The sequence below is a fragment of the Puma concolor genome, chromosome C2 (genome assembly GCF_028749965.1).
Source record: "Puma concolor isolate L17-30 chromosome C2, mPumCon1.1.hap2, whole genome shotgun sequence".
Taxonomy (NCBI): Eukaryota; Metazoa; Chordata; class Mammalia; order Carnivora; family Felidae; genus Puma; species Puma concolor.
The window spans coordinates 26,698,976-26,712,665 of NC_141675.1; the positions used below are offsets into that span (position 1 = coordinate 26,698,976).

The following is a 13,690-nucleotide window of genomic DNA, read 5'->3' on the forward strand; positions in this document are numbered from 1 at the left end:
TGGGCTCTATCAAATTTTAAGACAGTAGCTAGAATTATGCCTCATAACCCCATATTGACACAATCAGATTCCCAGGAACTCCATATAATTTCTGGAACATTTATATGAATAACTTCCATGAAAATATTTCCTAAAGAAAGTTTAGTATCATTTTTTAATGTTTATTTATTTTTGAGAGAGAGAGAGAGAGAGCATAAGCGAGGTGGGGGGAGGCAGAGAGAGGGAGACACAGAATCTGAGGCAGGATGCAGGCTCTGGGCTGTCAGCACAGAGCCTGACACAGGGCCTCAGACCCACAAACTATGAGACCATGACCCGTGCTGAAATCGGAGGCTTAATCTACTGAGCCATCCAGGCACCCCTAGAATCACTTCTTATTTGACAATGCTTTCTGTGAAATTTAACAGATGCAAAAGTTACATAGTTGTTTAAAAAAATAAACAATTTAGCTCTTTTATTAGAGAAGATTTGGTTTTCTTAGAAAGTTCAAAGACCTGATAAAGATGAAACATGGAATCTTTGTTTTGTATGCAGAATACATTTGTAGTAAAGAAAAATCTGTGTTTACAGACCAAAATCTAAGACAACTCTGTCCTTTTCACAGAAAGAAAACAAAATTCTAATTTTGCATCAGTATACTTTTGACATTCATTTTTTTCTTTTTTTCTCTTTAACTTAAATACATCCATTCTAATCTTAGCTTGACCACACATAAAATTCCTTTCTCAAGATTCCTTTTCCACAAACCTACTACAGCTTTCTATATCTATAGAGGTTTTGTTCTTTTCGCTTCTTATTTGGCAACAATCATTTTACTTTAGGATAAAGTTACTTTCTTTTATTCCGCTTACCAAAAATGCATCTCTGTTCCTTATAACCTTGTTGTATGGAAAACATGCATTCTCCTTTTCATATACAGTCATTTTTTCCATCCTATTATTTCTATGTTTTATAAAAAAACAAAAACAAAAATAAAAATAAACCCAATTCTCCCCCAAACCTGTTTTTTTTTAAATTTTTTTTCTTTTATTTTTATTTATTTAAGTAAGCTCTGTTCCCACTGTGGGGCTTGAACTCATGACCCCAAGGCCAAGAGTTGCATACTCCACCAACTTAGCCAGCCAGGCACCTCCAAACCTCTTTTCTTCTGCTGATGATTTCAACGTTATTAGTTCAAATATTATTTTCTCAATTTCAAAGCTTACAAAGCTTATCTAGAAAAGAATGCAAGGTAGTTGTTAGGAAAGTTACAGATTTGCTCTCACAGGACAGCATAATTGACTATATGCTATGTTAAAAGAGTATTAACTCCTATATAAAACAGTTAAACCATATTCCTTTTGGAAATTACAGTATGAGATTCACTCATGTCTGTTGACTCGTCCTGACAGTACTTTGTTAGATTGGGAATGATAGAACAGGCAGGGGCAACAGGGTCCCCATGTTACTGCTGAAGAAGGTTGCTCTATGTTGAATAGGCAAAATAAAGATTTAGAGATGGGGCGCCTGAGTAGCTTAGTCAGTTAAGTGTGTGACTTTGGCTCAGGTCATGATCTCACGGTTCGTGAGTTCGAGCCCTGCGTCGGGCTCTGTGCTGACAGCTCAGAGCCTGGAGCCTGTTTCAGATTCTGTGTCTCCCTCTCTCTCTGCCCCTCCCCCACTCACGCTTTGTCTCAGTCTGAAAGATGAATAAACCTTAAAAAAATTTTTTAAAAGAAAAAGATTTAAAGAATGAGTCAACAACTTCTAAACTGATGGTGGAGCTGTAAATATCTGGAGAGCCATGAGCAGAATTCCCAGTCTTGCAAGTAGTTATAAGAAATGGAGACAAAGTTTGGTAAGTGACAACAAACCGGAAAAGAGAAGCTATCACACGGTGATCAGTGCCTGGCCTTGGGGAGTCACCACTGTGTGTGTGCAACACAGGAATGTTGGTTGTTCTGGTATCAGCCTCAGCTGGTTGCACAGACCCTCTCATTGCTCAGTTTATTGTTTTATAAGAGCCGGGGCTTTTACCACGTTGGATCATTGCACAGCAAGAAATACGGTGTATGCTATGGTCCAGCACACGCGTACGTATATAAAACCATATATGTAACTGGAATAAAACTTTAATAAACCGGCACATATTTTCTATTTTCAGTATATGCCATGTATGTACTCTATTTTGCATTTTATGAAATTATTCTTTTTTAATTTGTATTTATTTTTTAATTTTTTTAATGTTTTGTTTATTTTTGAGAGAGAAAGACAGAGACAGAGAGACAGAGTGTGAGCAGGGGAGGGTCATAGAGAGGGAGATACAGAATCCGAAGCGGGCTCCAGACTCTGAGCTGTCAGCACAGAGACTGACATGGGGCTTGAACCCACCGACCGCGAGATCATGACCTGAGCCGAAGTTGGACGCTTAACCGACTGAGCCACCCAGTGCCCCTGAAATTATTCTCTTTTATTCATATATAAATATAAATAAATTAAAATCTAAAAATTATGGATAAAATGGAGATATATATTATCCACTTATCTGTATGGGTAGATATGGATAGTATGTATATCTTCTGTTTCAATAAATTTTAATCATAATTCACCAGTGGTCTGTGACCACAGCTGGAAAGACAAGAAGTTACAGTAAATCCTCGTACTGTAGGTGAAAGCTCTCACGGGTGTTCCACTGCCTCTCACCTTCCAAAGGGGTGCTTGCTCTTTGCCTGCCTTCTCTCAGCACCAATGCACACGCTTGGCATAGTTCATTCACGCCTGTTACTCTAAGTGTTCTGACAATTTCTCTTTGGTTCATTTTGTATTCTCAGCTCTTCCTCCAACTTTTTCAACCGCTGGACAGTTTGTGTTGCTTTCCAGTGAAAACCAGGGAGCACACAACTGTGAACTGTATATTAGCATTAGCCAATTTGTAAGCACATTTTAAAATTGTTAGAAGTATATTCTTTCTCATAGTACATGTTTTTTCAGGGTGGCATAAAACATGTTTATTAATAGACCCCCATTTTTTTTTGTCTCTCTATACAAATTAAGAAGCCAAAAGTAGGTAAACTTATGTTTAACATTTAGTGTTTTTCCTATTTGGGAATGATTTAGATATTCAGTGAATATCCACTATTTGGTTTAACTTGGTATGAACTTTGATCTTATTATATATGTGTTTAAATTACTTGCTTTTAACAAGTGTGCTTGGATTAGATCTCAAAATTACCATCATCTTAAATTCTTTTGCTTATTGACAGATTTTGAAGAAATGTCTCATTTTATTAAAACAACAAATTTAAATTAGCTTTTATTTATTGAAGATTATCCCAGATCATGTGAACTTGAAAAACATTTTGGTGGGGCGCCTGGGTGGCGCAGTTGGTTAAGCGTCCGACTTCAGCCAGCTCACGATCTCGCGCTCCGTGAGTTCGAGCCCCGTGTCAGGCTCTGGGCTGATGGCTCAGAGCCTGGAGCCTGTTTCCGATTCTGTGTCTCCCTCTCTCTCTGCCCCTCCCCCGTTCATGCTCTGTCTCTCTCTGTCCCAAAAATAAATAAAACGTTGAAAAAAAAAATTAAAAAAAAAAAAAACATTTTGGTTAGTTTCTGTGTTCCTGAGAGTGTACTTAATTTATTTGAGTGCTTAATTTTCTTTGAGCCAGCCAATTAAATAGAGCTCTTTTCAAATTAATTTTGGCAATACCTCTTGGAGATAGAAAAATATCCCATATCCATAGTATACATACATAACATACAGATAGACACAGAGATCTTATAACTTTTATTTTAAAAAGTTCATCCATAAAAAAAAAAAGTTTAGCTGTGTCTCAGGCACAGCACTCAAAAGAATAGTCAAATTCGGGGGTGCCTGGGGGGCTCAGTTGGTTAAGCACCTGACTTTGGCTCAGGTCATGATCTTGCTGTTTATGAGTTTGAGCCCCCCATCAGGCTCTGTGCTGACAGCTCAGAGCCTGGAGCCTGCTTCAGATTCTGTGTCTCCTTCTCTCTCTGTCCCTCCCCTGCTCGTGCTCTGTCTCTCAAAAATAAATAAACATTAAAAAGATTTTTTTAACGAATAGTTGAATCCAAATGGTGTTTCTGGTAGATGGACCAAGTTAAGTAAGGTTGGCTGCTCAGATGGTCAAAGTTTTTTTACTAAAGAGATTTTATTTGTATGTTGCAGGGACCCTTTCAGAACTATTTTTGAAGTCATTTTGTCTTTGAGAAGCCTCTGCATACCAAAGAACGAATTCCATTGTCTCTGTGACCTTTGGGATCCTTTCTTTTAAGGGTGCCACTTAACATGGACCTATCTAAAACAAAGATTCCCCAGAATGGCCACTGTGATTCTAAATTATTACAAAGTTCACCCATTTTGCCAGAAAGGCACAAGGGCCAGGTGGAATCTTACATTCCATTTGGATTTCCTAAATTCCAAGGGGCTCTGTTTTCCAACAACTGTTCTAAAACATCTAGAATCACATTGTTTTCCCTGATTTTGAACAGGATAGATGATTTACCCATTAACAGACAAAAACAGAAACAGAAGACAAGAGTGCACAATACAGTTCGAGAACTCAGAATGCAGAGTGGAGCTCAGATCCAGGAGAGACTTACCCTCAAGCTCCAGGGTTGGGGAGAAAGCCATGAAGTCAGTGGGCTCTGTGGGTACCAGCACTTGGTTGCTCACTGGCATTGGAGTTGGTGGTGGTCTTTCATGGATCCCACTTCTAACTCCATGAAATGTCAGAAGTTCAAAACAGCCGCTGTAAAACCAATGAATCACTGAAGTGGTAATTAGTAAAAATGTAATTGTGTGCATACCAGGATGAGAGCATTTGCAAACAGTTTACAAGCAGGAGGCACTCAAACCAGAACATGGAATGGGTCTCAGGGGGATATTCTTAGAAGGTAGCTCATGTTGTGAGAAAGCAGTGATTGTTTATTCTTCACAGTGCTTGGTTACAATGTTACAATTTTCAGTGGTTACCTCATATAAATTTTAAGAAACAGTTGAAGTTTGCTTCTCATTTCTAGAGGCACAAGCAAGAAATGATCCCAAGTCAAGTTAGCCTCCCAAAATAAGCTAAATTGAGCCTTGCCTGTGTTACTAAACTGGTTCTGTTTGCTCAGAGAAACTTTAAGGCTAGGCTCCATCTGTCCTTGGTTTTAACACAGCCCAGACTGTGGCCACACCTAAACACGGAGTCCAGCCAGTGGCACCATCCAGTCACAGAGCACAGCCTGAGACTCCACCAGACCGAGACCAATAGCAGAGCCTGGCCCAACAGCACTGCTCAATCACGGAGTCCGAACATCAACACTGCCCTGCCCGGGAACACAGCCTGTGAACTTGCTGGGCCAAAGGTGATTATAGAGCCCAGCCGGTGGCTCTACAAAAATGGGAATACGACATACCCAAACTTCTGAGATGTAGCAAAGCAATTCTAAGGGGGAAAATTTAGTACTAACAGTGCATACATTAAGAAAAAAGAAAGCTCTCAATTAAAGAGCCTAACTTTGGGGCGCCTGGGTGGCGCAGTCGGTTAAGCGTCCGACTTCAGCCAGGTCACGATCTCGCGGTCCGTGAGTTCGAGCCCCGCGTCAGGCTCTGGGCTGATGGCTCGGAGCCTGGAGCCTGTTTCAAATTCTGTGTCTCCCTCTCTCTCTGCCCCTCCCCCGTTCATGCTCTGTCTCTCTCTGTCCCAAAAATAAATAAACGTTGAAAAAAAAAAAATAAAAAAAATAAAAAAATAAAGAGCCTAACTTTGCATCTCAGGAACTAGACAAAGAAGAAAAACCTCGCCCAAAGTTAGCAGAAAGTTAGAAGTTAAAACAGTAAAGATTGGAGCAGAAATAAATGAAATAGAGAATGGGAAAACAATAGAAAAGATTAACAAAAATAGGAGTTGATTCTTTGGAGAGTGCAACAAAATTGACAAGGGTTGAGCTAGACTCACCAAGAAAAAAAGAGAGAAGACTCAAATAATTAAATTATAAGTGAAATTATAAATAAAAGAGATATTACAAATAATACCACAGAAATATAAAGGGTCACAAGAGATACTGTAACTGTGCCAACAATTGGATAACCTAGGAGAGACGGGTAAGTTTCTATAAACAAAAAACGTACCAAGACTGAATCAGGAAGAAATAGCAAATAGACCAATAGGTAAGGATATTGAATCGATAATCAAACCCCTCACCACCCAGAAAAGTGTAGGACCAGATGGCTTCAGTGGTGAATTGAACTAAATAGTTAGAGAAGAACTCTCAAACTTTTCTGAAAAGTTGAAGAGGAGGGAACACGCCCTAACTCATTTTACAAGGCTGGCATTACCCTGATACCAAGCAAAGCCAGGCCAAGATGCTACAAGAAAAGAAAACCACAGGCCAACGTATCTGATGAATATATATGCAGAATTCTTTCTTTTTAAAAAAGTTTTTATTTAAGTTCCAGTTAATTAACATTCAGTGTAATATTAGTTTCAGGTGTACAATTTAGTGATTCAGTACTTACATATAACACCTGATACTCTTCACAACAAGTGCAAAAATATTTTTTTAATGTTTTTATTTTATTTGAGAGAGAGAGACAGAGCAGGGGAGGGGCAGAGAGAGAGGGAGACGCAAAATCCAAAGCAGTCTCCAGGCTCCGAGTTGTCAGCACAGAGCCTGACGTGGGACACAAACCCACGACTGTGAGACCATGACCTGAGCCGAAGTCAGACGGTTCACCTACTGAGCCACCCAGATGCCCCCCAACAAGTGCAAAATTCCTAACAAAATACTGCAAACTAAATTCAACATGACATTAAAAGAATCATATGCCATGATCAAGTGGGATTCATTCCTGGGATGCAAAGATGATTTAACATATGCAGATCAATAAATGTGACACCTCATGTTAGTAGAATGAAAGATAAAATCTTATGATCATTTCAATAGCTACAGAAAAGGCATTTGACAAAATTCAACATCCTTTATTGACTTAAAAAAAAAAAACCTCTTGGGGCGCCTGGGTGGCTCAGCTGGTTAAGCGTCCGGTTCTGGCTCAGGTCATGATCTCGTGGTTCTTGAGTTTGAGCCCTGCTTCAGGCTGTGTGCTGACAGCTCGGAGCCTGGAGCCTGCTTTGGATTCTGTGTCTCCCTCTCTCTCTCTCTCTCTCTCTCTCTGTGTCTCTCTCAAAAATAAATAAATATTAAAATAAATAAATAACCTCTTGACAAATTGGGTAGAATGAACATACCTCAACATAATAAAGGCCATATATGACAAGTATAAAATATCATGCTCAATGGTGAAAGGTTGAAGGTTTTTCTCTAAGATCAGGAACAAGACAAGGGGCCCACTGTTATTATCCTATTCAACATTGTCAGAGTAGGTAATCAAGAGGACATGACTGCTAGTTGACCCTCAAGCTGGATCCCGGCAGTTGCAATCTCCTCACCCCTACCCTGTCCTTGGTACGTATGCTCTGCCTACCATTTCCATAGTAGGAATTGTCCAAAGACATTGCCTCGAGAGAGTAAGTTGTTGAGACCATCTAGACAATATATGTGACTGAACCCAGTTAAGACCTCTATGTAAACTTTTAAGATTCTGGTGGTAGCTGTGGAGATCTACTTATCTTGTAGCCACCCAAGAAAAGTCTCATGAGTAATTTCCTTTACTTATTAAACCTGTCACCTACCAATCGGGAGTGCTCTGCCTCTTTGGTTTCTCCTTGCCCTCTGTGTTCAGGGGCAGTTTGTGAACCGATAGACAGTACTAGGAGTCCTATTGCCAGAGCAATCAGACAAGAAAAAGAAATATAGCCATCTAAATCAGAAAAGAATAAGTAAAATTGTCTTTGTTTGCCTATGATATGATCTTATATATAGAAAATGCTAAAGAGTCTACCAAAAGACTTTTATAACTAATGAACTAATTCAGTAAAGTGCAATATACAAATTAACATACAAAAAATCAATTGCATTTGTATGCACTAACAGTGTACTATCAGGAAAAGAAAAGAGAAACAAAAACAATCCCATTTGAATAGCATCAAAAACTATAAAATATTTAGGAATAAATTTAACCAAGGAAGTGAAAGATCTGTACACTGAAAACTGTAAGATGTTAGTGAAAGAAACTGAAGAAGACACAAATAAATGGAAAGATACCTGTGTCTGTGGATAGGAAGTGTTAATATCGTTAAGATATCGGTACTACCCAAAGCCATCTACAGATTTAATGCAATCTCTATCAAGAGTCTAATGGCATTTTTCACAGAAATATTAAAAATCCTAAAATTCATATGGAATAACAAAAGACCCCAAATAATCAACGCGATCCTGAGAAAGAAGAACAAAGCCGAAGGTGTTATATTTCCTGATTTTGAACCATACTAGAAAGCTATAATAATCAAAACAGTATGATACTGACATAAAAACAGAGCCATAGATCAATGGAACAGAATAGAGACTCTGGAAATAAACTCATTCATATATGGTCAATTGATGTATGACAAGGGAGCCAAGAATATTCATTGGTAAAAAAGACAAAATGGTATTGGAAAACAGAACATCCATGTGCAAAAGAAGCTGGACCTCTATCTTACACCACTCACAGAAATTAACTCCAAATGGATTAAAGCCTTAAAAATATAAGAGCCCAAATCATAAAACTTCTAGAAGAGAGCAAAGGGGAATAACCTCCTTGACACTGTTCTTGGCAATGATTTTTTTTTCATATTTCATCAAAAGCTCAGGCAATGAATGCACAAATAACAATCGGGGGTACATCAAAATAAAAAACTTTTCTGTATGGCAAAAGTAATAATCAACAAAATGAAAAGGCAACCCATGGAATGGGAGACAATATTTGCAAACCTATCTGATAAGGAGTTAATATCCAAAATATACAAGGTACTCATACAACCCGATAGCCTCCTAAAAAACAAACTTGCAAAAATCCAGTCAAAAAAGGACAAAGGACCTGAATTGACATTTTTTTCCAAAGAAGATATGCAAATGGCCAACAGGTGCATGAATAAGTGCTCAGCATCACTAATCATCAGGGAAATGCAAATCAAAACCAACCTCACATTTGTTAGAATGGCTATTACCCAAAAGACGAAAGATAACAAATACTGGTGAGAATGTGGAGAAAAAAGAACTTATATGCACTTCGGGAATGTAAATTGGTGCAGCCACTATGGAAAACAGTGTGGAGGTTCCTCAAAAAATTAAAGAAGAATTACTATATGACGCCACTCTAGGTATATATCCCAAGGAAATGAAATCACTGTTTCGAAGACATATCTGCATCTTCATGTTCATTGAAACATTGTTTACAGTATCCAAGACATGAAAACAACCTGTAACTGATAACGTAAATGGATAAAGAAATCACACACACACACACAGAGTATTATTTAGGCACAAAAGAAGGAAATCCTATTTGCAATAACATGGATGAATCTTGAGGGCATTATGATAAATGAAATAAGTCAGAGAATGCAAGTGTTGAACAACCTCACTTATACGTGGACTCTAAAATAACCAAATTTATAGAAGCAGAGTAGAGTAGTAGTTTTCTGCGGGGACAGGGGCAGGAGTGTGTGAGGGTAGTCAGCCAAAGGATACATACTTCCAGTTATAAGATGAATAAATTTGGGGGATGATTATATTTGCAGTTACATTAAGTATGGTGCAGCATGGTTACCACAGTTAACGATACTGTACTATATACTTTAAACTTGTCAATAATGTAGATCTTAAGTTACACAAACACACACGCATACAAGGGTAAGTATGTGAGATGATGTATTTGTTAACTAACCTTAATGTGGTAATCATTTTGTAATGCATACATGTATCAAATAATCAGTTGTTGGGGCACCTGGGTGGCGCAGTCGGTTAAGCGTCCGACTTCAGCCAGGTCACGATCTCGCGGTCCAGGAGTTCGAGCCCCGCGTCAGGCTCTGGGCTGATGGCTCGGAGCCTGGAGCCTGTTTCCGATTCTGTGTCTCCCTCTCTCTCTGCTCCTCCCCCGTTCATGCTCTGTCTCTCTCTGTCCCAAAAATAAATAAACGTTGAAAAAAAAAATTAAAAAAAAAAATAATCAGTTGTATACCTTAAACTTACTCAATGTAATTTGTCAATTATATTTCCGTTGGGAAAAAAGACAATAAATTGAAAATTATGGAACATGCTGTTTGGGGGGTGAGTATTGGAATATTATTTGGGATACCCAATGGATAGCAGTTGGGCAATATTCATAAAATCTTCAAACTTACCTTTGACCAAGTAATTCCACCTCTACAAAATTAAGCTATAGATATATGCACATACTTTTGAAATGGTGTATGTGCAAAGTTACAATATTTATTTGTAGTCTTTATTAAGTGCCTACCATGTGCCCGGAGCTGGAAATATAATGATGAGCAAGACAGACAAAAATCCCCATTCTCTTACAACTTCATCTCAACAGTAGGGAGAGAAAGACAATAAGAATAAATGAGTAAGACATGCCCGCCTTACCTCACTTGCTGCTGCCCCAGTGTTTTGGTACCAAGACCTGCAGAGGACTGGCTCCCCTCTAGTTCCATTAGTTCTACTCTGGCTCCACTCTAGAGTGGAGCCAAGCCAAGAGATATAGGCTGGGGTGGAGCTGCACCTGGATGGCCACCTAGGATATCTTCTTTGAGGCTCTAGCACCAGAGGCAAGTAGGGCAACTAAGTCAAGTGCAGGCTTGACTCAGGATGTAACCTGAGAAAGGATATTTACATAGTCTGGACATATTTTGACTCCTGGGTCATCAATGGCCTTTTAGAGAGGACTTCCTTTCGTCCCTGAGTTCTTATAATTTCCTATTCTTAAAGAACATTACTGAAAATATGGAGTAAGGAGTTAAAAATTCTCTTCTCCATAGACAATCTATATTAATTGATTGAATGATTTCGCATCATTAAGATGACAATGCTGCACAAATTTATCTACATGTTCAATTCAGTCTCCATAAAAATTCTAGCTGCCATTTTTGTAGAAATTGACAAGGTGATCCTAAAAGTCATTTAGAAATACATGAGGTCCAGAACAGCCAAAACAGCCTTGAAAATGAACAAAGTTACAAGACTTAAATTCCCTGACTTCAACACTTCCTGCAAAGGTAGAATAGTCAAGGCTGTGTGGTATTGGCATAAGAATAGACACATAAATGAAATGGAATTGAGAGGTCAAAATTAAACTCATATGCTTATGGTAAATTTGTTTTTGATACGCATGCCAGGACAAATCAATGGTGAAAGAAAAGTCCTTTTAACAAGTGGTGCTAGGACAACTGAATATCTACATAAAGAAGAACAGCATTGTATCCTACCTCATACCACATACACAGTTAACTCAAAATGGACTGAAGACCTACATGTAAAAGCTAAAACTATAAAACTCTTAGAAGAAAACATCAGAGTAAATCTTCTGTGGAGAGTAAATGACTGTGGAGTAGTAATGGTGATTTAGCTACGACACCAAAAGCGCTAGCAACAACAACAACAAAAATAGATAAATTGGACTTAACTTTAAAATCACTTGTGCCTTGGGGCGACTGGGTGGCTCAGTCAGTTAAGCATCCGACTTCAGCTCAGGTCATGATCTCACAGACCGTGAGTTCAAGCCCCACGTCAGGCTCTGTGCTGATAGCTCAGAACCTGAAACCTGCTTTGGATTCTGTGTCTCCCGCTCTCTGCCCCTCCCTGCTCACACTCTGTCTTCTCTCTCTTTCAAAAATAAATAAACATTAAAAAATAAAATAAAACAAAATAAAATTACTTGTGCCTTAAAGATACCCTTAAGAAAATGAAAATACAACCCACAGAATGGGAGGAACATATTTGCAAATCACATATCTGTTAACTCTCTAGTATCCAGTATATATACTGAACTCTTATAACACACTAATAAAAAAGTTAGAAATGGGCAAAGTGTTTGAATAGGTATTTCTCTAAAGAAGATATACCGATGATCAATAAGTAAATGAAGAGATGCTAAACATCATTCATCATTAGGGAAATGCAAATCAAACCACAGTAAGATACCTATTTACACCCATTAAAATGGCTATAATTAAAAAAAGACAGAAAATAACAAGTGTTGGTGAGAATGTAGAGATACTGGAACCTTTATTCATTGCTGGTGGGAATGAAAAATGATGCAACCACTTTGGAAAACAGTGTGGCAGTTTCTCGAAACGTTAAACATAAAGTTACCAAAATACCCCAAGTTCCACTTCTAGGAATGTATTCAAAGTATCTCCTTAAGAAATGAAAACATACATTCATACAAAAACTTGTACACAAGTGTTCATAACAGCAATATTCACAATAGCCAAAAAGTAGAAACAATTCAAGTATCTGTCAACAGAAGAATGGATTTTTAAAATGTTGTATGTTCACACAACAGAGTATTAGCCATAAAAAAGAATGAAACACTGGCACATGTCACAATATAGGTAAATCTTGAAAACACGTTAAATGAAAGTTTCCAAACACAGAAGCCCATATATTATATGATTCCACTTATATTAATGTCCAGAACAGGCAAATCTATAGAGAAGAAAGTAGATCAGTGTTTCCCAGGGTCAGCGAGAAGGGGAGAATGGGGAGTAACCACTAATTGCATGGATTTCTTTTGGGGGATCATGAAAATGTTATGAAATTAGTGATGATGGATACAAATTCTGTGATACACCAAAACATAATGAATTGAACCCTTTAAAAGGGTAAATCTTACGGAAATTATATCTCCATACTAAAATTAATAAGAAAAGTATATGGTATCTTAGAATATGATGAACATAGATTTAGAAGTCATTGTTGACATGATTCAGCCACTGACTACTAGGGAGCTTTGTTAGTGGCCATCCTTAGCAAAATAAAGGTTTAGTCTCAATGATTTATCAGTTATCTTTCAAATCTAGCTTCCAATGATTCTCAGTCTTCCTTCATTGTCAGCAATTTCAAAAGAACTGCTGGGAAAGTCAACTCTAGAAAAAATAACAGAGCCTTTATACCTTTGGTATCTCATTTAAGGCAGCTCTGTTTTTGCCTATTGGTCATTTGATCTCTTTTCATCAGTGTAAAGAACAACTCTGAATTGGCAGAATTTCTAAAAGATTGTGAAATCATGATTTCTGATTGATTGTGAGCTTCCTGGAGAGAAATGCTGAGGTTAAAATCATTTGTAAAGCTGAGTATCTCTGTAAATGAAACAACTCTTTTCACAAGGGTTTCGTGAAGAAACAGACATGGGTGGCCATTGGCTTTTTTCAGCCAAGTTGTGAACATATATAATAGTCATTGTTGACATAAAGATAGAGGGTAAAGAATATGTGATTTGTGAGGACACAGGCTTCGTATAAGGCATACGGTGGTTGAGAGCTTGGGCTCTGCCGTCACCTTGTCTGGGTTAGGATCCTGGATCTACCATTTGCCAAGCCCCTCTGTGCCTGTTTCCTCATCTGTCACTTAGTCATAGTATTTGTCCCTCCCCTTAGGACTGTTGTGGAGATTAAATTAGATGATACTCATACAGCACTGAGAAAAGTAGCTAAGCCATGATGAGGACTCAGCAAATGTTAGCATTCTTTATTTTCAATAACGACTCCACATGCTTAATGAGTGTTTTAATCACACCTGACATTACTTGACAAGTACTTGCTCCCAG

At 38.1% G+C, this 13,690-nt stretch overlaps 1 protein-coding gene across 3 annotated transcripts in view; it reads left to right on the forward strand.

Annotated features, from left to right (window-relative positions):
• COL6A5 (collagen type VI alpha 5 chain) overlaps positions 1 to 13,690 on the forward strand; it is a 134,994-nt gene that overhangs the window by 26,746 nt on the left and 94,558 nt on the right. The gene's annotated exons all lie outside the window — the stretch shown is intronic.